Here is a 7,131-nt window from a genome sequence, read left to right on the forward strand (position 1 = left end):
AATGGGTTTAGAAATTCATTCTGAATCGAAATTTGGGAGGGGCGGGTACAGCAGCCCTATTAAATTGCATTTCAAAATGCTATGTAATAATTGTTTGCAACAATAATTTGGGTTGCAAACCATTCTTAGGTTACCAAATCCTCAAAGGTGCTTGTAACCTATTCACAAAGGCAAAGTGGTCATCTAAAGACACTTTACCTTTTGTGAATGTAAAACATAAGTTTGGAGTGGGAAGTAGTTCAGTGAAACTTTAAAATACCAAATTTTAAATGCAGCACTGTTTCTTTCAAGACAAAAGGCTACTTTTAAAACAAAAAATGTTGAAAAGAAGATCACAGACATGGTGATCAGCTGACAGCAGACCACCATTCCTCTAATGGCCATCCATTGGAGTTAGTTATAATTTGCTACCTAATTCAGGAAGAGTAATGGGGTAGTTTGGATTGTGCCTCACTCTAAATCCTTATTGTGCGAACCGACCTGTTAATACAGTGGTTCCGAAACATTTTCGACCTGCGGCTCCCCTGACCCATTGACTGTGGCTCCCCACTGTTACTTTTTTTGGAGAATGGGGGGAATGTAAGCCTGGCCTCGGGGGTATTTGCATTTTTCTCCCTGAAAATAATTGGTATGAAGGTAATATAGTCATAAACGCAGGGTGTTTCCTATTACTAAGGCAGCGTTTCTAATAACATATTCCTAGTTACACTTCTTTGCCCATGCCTTTTTTAGAGTTCCCTCTCAAACTTCTTTTTATCCCAATTACAGTGCTAGATAGCACCCCTATACATGTAGGCCCCATTGCCAAAGTGTTTCTGCGCTAGAAGAATAATTGCATGCACTTCCATTTCTACCCATGTCATACGTGCCAACACACCTGTCTCAGCAGGGTGTCTCACGATTTTGTAAACCATAGACAGATTTATTTTTGCTGTCTCCTCCCTAAAATTGCCTCCAAATCAATGCAAGTAAAATAAATTCCTCAGCTTTTTTTCTTTTTTTTTTAAACGTCCCTCTTTCTTGCTTCCAAATATTGCCATTATGCTGTATATAGTGTTTTACTTCCCTGTGCTCAGAGAGAGCAGGCCTGTCTGGAAATGTGTGTGTACTGAAAGAAATGTGTACTGGAAGTACCTATGATTCACGTACAAATGTCAATACTTAATAATACTTAGTGTGTTTAATAGACAGGACAACTGTACTTTCCTGATAATTTGCATTGGTGTAAAATGCATTTGGAAAAAAAACGAAACCATTATCGAGTCCAACAAAATAAAGCAGGCATCTTCTGCTTACTTTGTGAGTGTTAAAACATGGGGATCCAGTGAAATATGGAGTTCATCTCCCTCAACATGCCATCCATTAAGCACTACGTTTACAGCTTTAGGCTTGTCACTTACAAATAATTGACATCATGCATTTAAGTTTGATTAGGTTCACTGAAGCCAAGAAATGTTTATTCTTAACTGGAGCACACTTTAGCTTACATTCTCCCGAGGTGAAAAATACCTGGATGGTACTGAGCATTTCTTTAAAAATCCCCTTGTCATCTGCCCACTGCCTAGAATGTTTGGGGGGGCAGGCATCTATCAGGTCAGCATCCTGTTCAGGACATCTGAGGCATGTTGAGGACACATTTGGGAAGATAGTATGGAGCCTATGTGCGTAAGTTATGCGCAATGCAGAATAGAGTTTTGTATAAATTTGAATCTAGAGTTTCTGGAAATTTTCTTTGGAAATTCAAGGAGGAGGGTCTATTCCTTATCTCTGAACTCTCGACCCACATCTACCTCCCACCGGGCCATTAACAGAGCCAAAATAGTTGCTAGATGCCCACAATATCCTCGGTATAACCCCTGTTTTAGATGCCTGACGTTGCCCATTGTATACATTGACTCTATGAAGTAGTGTATGTGTGGTTCGGTCCTGTCTGGGGATCAGTGTTGTCTGATGTATCGTATGATATTCGCATGTGTTAGCAACAACAGGGCATATGTACAAGCCCCTAGCGCCACTGGAGCATCACTTTTTTTGACGCTCCCGTTGCGCTATGCCCTGCACCATATTTACAAAGAGGCATTGAGCCACTTTTTGTGCCTCAATGCCGCTTTGTAAATATGCTATGCTACCCTTTCACACAGGTATCTGCGTGAAAGGGGCGTGCAGTGGGTGTTGCTGTGGATGTTCCACTGCAGCACCTATTGCTTTTTGATGCTGCCCCAGATTTACAGGGAGGTGGGAATCTGAGGCAGCGCCAAAAGCTAACGCAATGCAAGAGCAGGCGTTAGAATGGCGTAACAAGGAGAAATACTTTTATTTATCCTCGTTTTTGCTTTTTCTATGTGTGCTGCATTTTGTAGCACACCTACAAAGAGCACATTGTCATTAATGAATGTTTATGTGCCAGAAGGTGTCCATTAATGGGCATAAACAATCATTAAATAATGACGATTTGCTACTTCTTTGTGTGCTGCAGAATGCAGCACACATAGAAGTAACAAGTCATCATTATGGATTGTTTATGTACAAGAAGGGACACTTTCCTGCACATAAACAATAATTCCCTGCAACTCAGGCAACTAATTTTAGCGCCAGGACTATGGAAAACACAGGAGTGCTCCGTATTGTTATAAATACGGCCCATCCCTACATTTTGGAAATGTCGGAGCACAGCGCTGCCAAATTTGGCGCAGCACCTTCTCCGACATTTCTTTGCACATATGCCTCAATGAGTCAGGGAGACCTGCTTGTTTATAAAGTCTGAGTGACTCAGCAAAGTACAGTCCTCGAATAGTGCCCCCACCGTGGTCACTGCCTCAAGCTCCCATACATGTAGTGGGCAAAGTGTTAGTGTACCAGTCGATGTAAGTAGGTCCAGTAGAGGTATGTTGGGGGGCTAGTCAAGGCAGTGTATCTCATGGCCACGTTTCAGTATGTGAGAGCAACTCGTAGCAGTAACAGGCCACTTGAAGGGGGACGTGAGCCGGTGCAGAGCAGCTTGTGCAGTTTACCCTGTTTGATCATGCAGTGTGTGTCTTCTGTCTCATGGAGGTTACGGCTGACCAGCCAATAGGAAAGCCATTGTAACTGGCCTGCAAGGCAATAGGATTTAAAAAGTCTGGTGCCTCCATCCCTCCGCCATATAGCTGCAGCTTTACGAGACTAATGTGTCTTCTACTGTGCCCCCATATTAAATCTAGCAGGAGAGTATTCAGGCTGGTATCATTACTGGCAAATTTACAAAGAAATAGAGTAGGTGTGGTAGCATCACCATCTTGCAGATAGTGAGGCGGCCAGCAACCGAAAGCGACAATGTGGTCCGAAAGCCACCTGAGATCAGAGGGATGTAATAGTCTTCGGAAGGTTGTCTTCTAGTAGATCTTGCATGTCTCTGTATATTTGAATCCACAAATATCTGAATTTAGTAGTTGCTACCTGAATGAATTTCTCTCCAAAGGAGCAGTCCAGTATATCAAAGAGAACGGCACGGGACTTATCGGCGTTGGCAACCAATCCTGAGAGGGACTCAAAGAGTGTAAAGGTCTACCAGCAAATCCTTGGAGTATAATGTTGTGCCATCTGTGTAGAGGTACAGTGTGTGTGGACTGTGGGCCCTAGAGAGATTCCCCAGCCATGATCATCTGGTTGGAGCTTCTGTGCAAGAGGTTCTAGTGCAACCACAAATAACATTAGTGAGAGCGGGGTAAGCCGCTGAGATATGTACTCCTGTTTGTGCCCTAGCTGTGGAAGAGGTGTACAACAGTTCTACCCATTGTATATAATTAGAGGGGATGTTGAAACGACTAAGAGTAGCTAGCATATAGTCACAGCTCAAGGTGTGAAACGCCTAACGAAGATCTAGAAAAAGGCAGCCCGTGTTGGGGAGCGACCAGAGATCGCATCCATGATGTGATATAGTTTGCGTATATTTAGAGATGTGCCGTGGCTAGGCATAAATCCACATTGTTCCACAGTTTGGGAAGTAAGAGGAGAAGCCTATGAGCCAGCACTTTACTTAGTATTTTGTACTCCGCGTTTAGTAGCGCTAGAGGCCTGTATGATGCCATGTTGGTTAGTATCCTCCCAGGTTTCAGGAAGGAGGCCACCAGAGTCTATCCCGTAGTGGGTGGCAACATACCCCTCCCCAAGGAGGAGGTATATAACCGCTCCAGCTGTGGCACTAGTTGAGTATGAAAGGTAGCATATAACTCCACTGGGTGCCCATCCGTACCCGGGCATATGTTTCGGGGGAGTTCCATGATGGCTTCCCGGATTTCATTGGTAGACAGTGGGCCGCAAGTGTCTCCCTGTCTTCAACAGAAAACTATGGCAGGGTTAAGGCATCTATAAATGCAAAAGTCTACTGATGGCCAGCCAAAGGAGGGACTGTGTATAATTCTACGTAGTAATCGTGGAAGGCCTTGTTTATCCCCACTTGAGTAGTGACATGGGCCATCGGTAGTGTGAAGATATCAAGGATGGGGACAGGGGGGTGCATCTCTAATCAACTGTGCAAGCAGAGTGCCGGATTTGTCAGCCTCTGAATGTGCCTTTTGCACATATGAACTATAATCAGTTACACAAAGGCGCTCTGGCAGTTTGGCATATCCAATCCATGCTGTCTGGAGCTCAGATGATTTGGTCACATCCATTACTGCGTCCCACTCCAGCCCTCCCAATTCTGTCTCCATGCATATCAGTTCACAGTGAACTGTGTGTGAGAAAGTGCCATCTTTCTTGCATGGTATGCCCCCACTTTTTGCTGAATTGCTGAATGTACTTTGACTGAGTGTGCCCTGGACTCCTGCTAATCAGGTGCCCAGGGCCTATGTTCCTTCCCTAAACACACAAAACCCAAATTGGCAAACCCTGGCCACATGTCAGCCCCTGGTAAATGGTACCCTAGGTACCCAGGGCCTTGTGACCAGGGAAGGCCTCTAAGGGCTGCAGCACTCATTGTGCCACCCTTAGAGGCCCTGTACCCTTACACACACACACTGCCCTTGCAGGCTGGGTGTCTGGGTGCAAGACAAAACAAAGAGTCGACATGGCACACATCCCTGTGTGCCATGCCCATCACCTACACTGCCATGGCATATATCAGCCACCCCTCTAGCTGGGTGCCCTATGCCAATGGTGTGGGCACAGGAGCAGGAGCCCTGTGCCCCTACAGTACCCAGGTCCATTCCTGGGCACTGTAAGTGCAGTGCTGCCATTTAAGAGTACATGGTGCTGAGAGCTCGTCAAACACAAACTCCGTAATGGCAACACTGAAGACTGAGAAGTTTGGTATCAAACTTCTCAGCACATTAAACCCACACTGATGCTAGTGTGGGATTTAATGTACCAAGCACCCCAGAAGGCGTCTTAGAGATGCCCCCTAAAACCTAACCTACAATCCACGTCTGTTCTGAGGCTGCCTAGGCTGCCACACAGCAGACATGTTGCTGGACCCCTGGGTAGGAGAGCCCCTGCTCTCCTGGGCCTGCAACAATGAACATTCTGGGTGAGGTGCTAAATCTCCTCCCCCAGGATGGGCAGGGGGAAGCTTCAAAGGCATGCCGCCTCTGTGAGCCTCTCCAGGCCACTGAAACCCCCCACTCTGGCGGAAGCTTGGCCGGAAACCCCAAATAAGGACAGGGGATGTGCCAGCCTGCCAACCCCACCCCTCAGGTGGGGGAGGCGAGGTGAAGCTCCGGGCTCTCGCCATCTTGAAGATGGGAAGCCCTACCCTATCAGGACTAGGATACTGCCCCCCTCCCACAGGAGAGAGGCAGGATAGGGGGTGTACCCACCCCAGGACAGGGACCCATTGGTCCCTGCCTTTCACCTACCTGTAACGCCCCTAAATCTAGTATTTAGGGGCACCCTGAACCTTCCTTCCCCAGATTCCAAAATCCGAAGATGAGCTAGAAGAAAGAAGACCTGCCCTGCAGCTTCTAAAAAGAGGAAGACACAAACTGCTTTGGCCCCAGCCCTACCGGCCTGTCGACCCTCGAACCTGCTCCAACCCGGCATCTCTTGTGGCCAGCAACCTCATAAACCCCGGAGGACCTGGCTACCTTTTGACTCTAAGTCCCTGGGACTCCCATGAGTAGAGGCTCTACTCAAAATCTACTTCCAATCCCTGGCAGCAGCCCGGAACCGCAAACCCAGCACACTCTGCACCAGCCAAGCCTGGCCTGTGCCGGAGTGAACAAAGAGCACGAGGACGACCCCACGGCGACTGTGACCCCGAGTCCGGCACCCAAGGGCCTCCCTCGACACTCCTGAAGAAGCCTGCAGCCTCAGAACAAGGTGCTCCCCCAACCGCGATCAACAGAGGGTAAGATTTCCCGACACCAAAAGGCACCCCTGCACCCGGCGCCCCGCGGCCCCCTGTGCCCAATCCCGGGGTACCTACCTATCCTCCAACTACCCAACTTACCTCTCGAAGTGGTGGTGGCACCTGAAGAATCCTCGTCCCCGAGCTTGCAGTCTTTTTCTAAACCGGAGATTTCCCATTGTAATTAATTGAGCGCCCGAAGGCTCAAAAGCACCCTGCACCCAGCCGCCCGAGTGGCCCTGGCAGTGCAACCTCTACACCTATCTACTTCCCCACTTGCCCTGAGTAAGTGACCAGGAGCCCAGCTCCCACAGCCGCGTGGCCTGCTAGTCAGCAGCCACAAACATTGGGCCTAACTCTCTCTGCAGCCGGCCGCCCTAGTGCCACTGGGAGTGAACCACTTGTACCTACCTGACCCTGGGGGACCCTTGAGTCTATGCCCAGAACCTCAACTCTGCCAGTCGAGTACTTACCTTTAAACCGATAACTCAAATTTTCTTCATAGGGTAACATTGACTGGCTTTTTCATGAAATTTCTTCTAAGTGTGGACTTTTCAAAACTAAAAATATTCACCAAAAATCAGCCGAGTAACGAAAATGAAAATACTCACCTGCTCTTAGGTGAGCTCCCAGTGCTGGATCTTGGTACCCAGCACTGACTCTGAAAACTACTTACAACTGTACTTACCAGTAACCCAATTTTCTTCCATAGGAAATCATTGACTGTTTTTTTCTGTGAAATTTCTTCTAAGTGTCAATTTCTGCAATCTTTAAATATTCTTTAAAAATCGTATAATATCTGAAAA

This window comes from Triturus cristatus, chromosome 1_2 (assembly GCF_964204655.1).
Source record: "Triturus cristatus chromosome 1_2, aTriCri1.1, whole genome shotgun sequence".
Classification (NCBI taxonomy): Eukaryota; Metazoa; Chordata; class Amphibia; order Caudata; family Salamandridae; genus Triturus; species Triturus cristatus.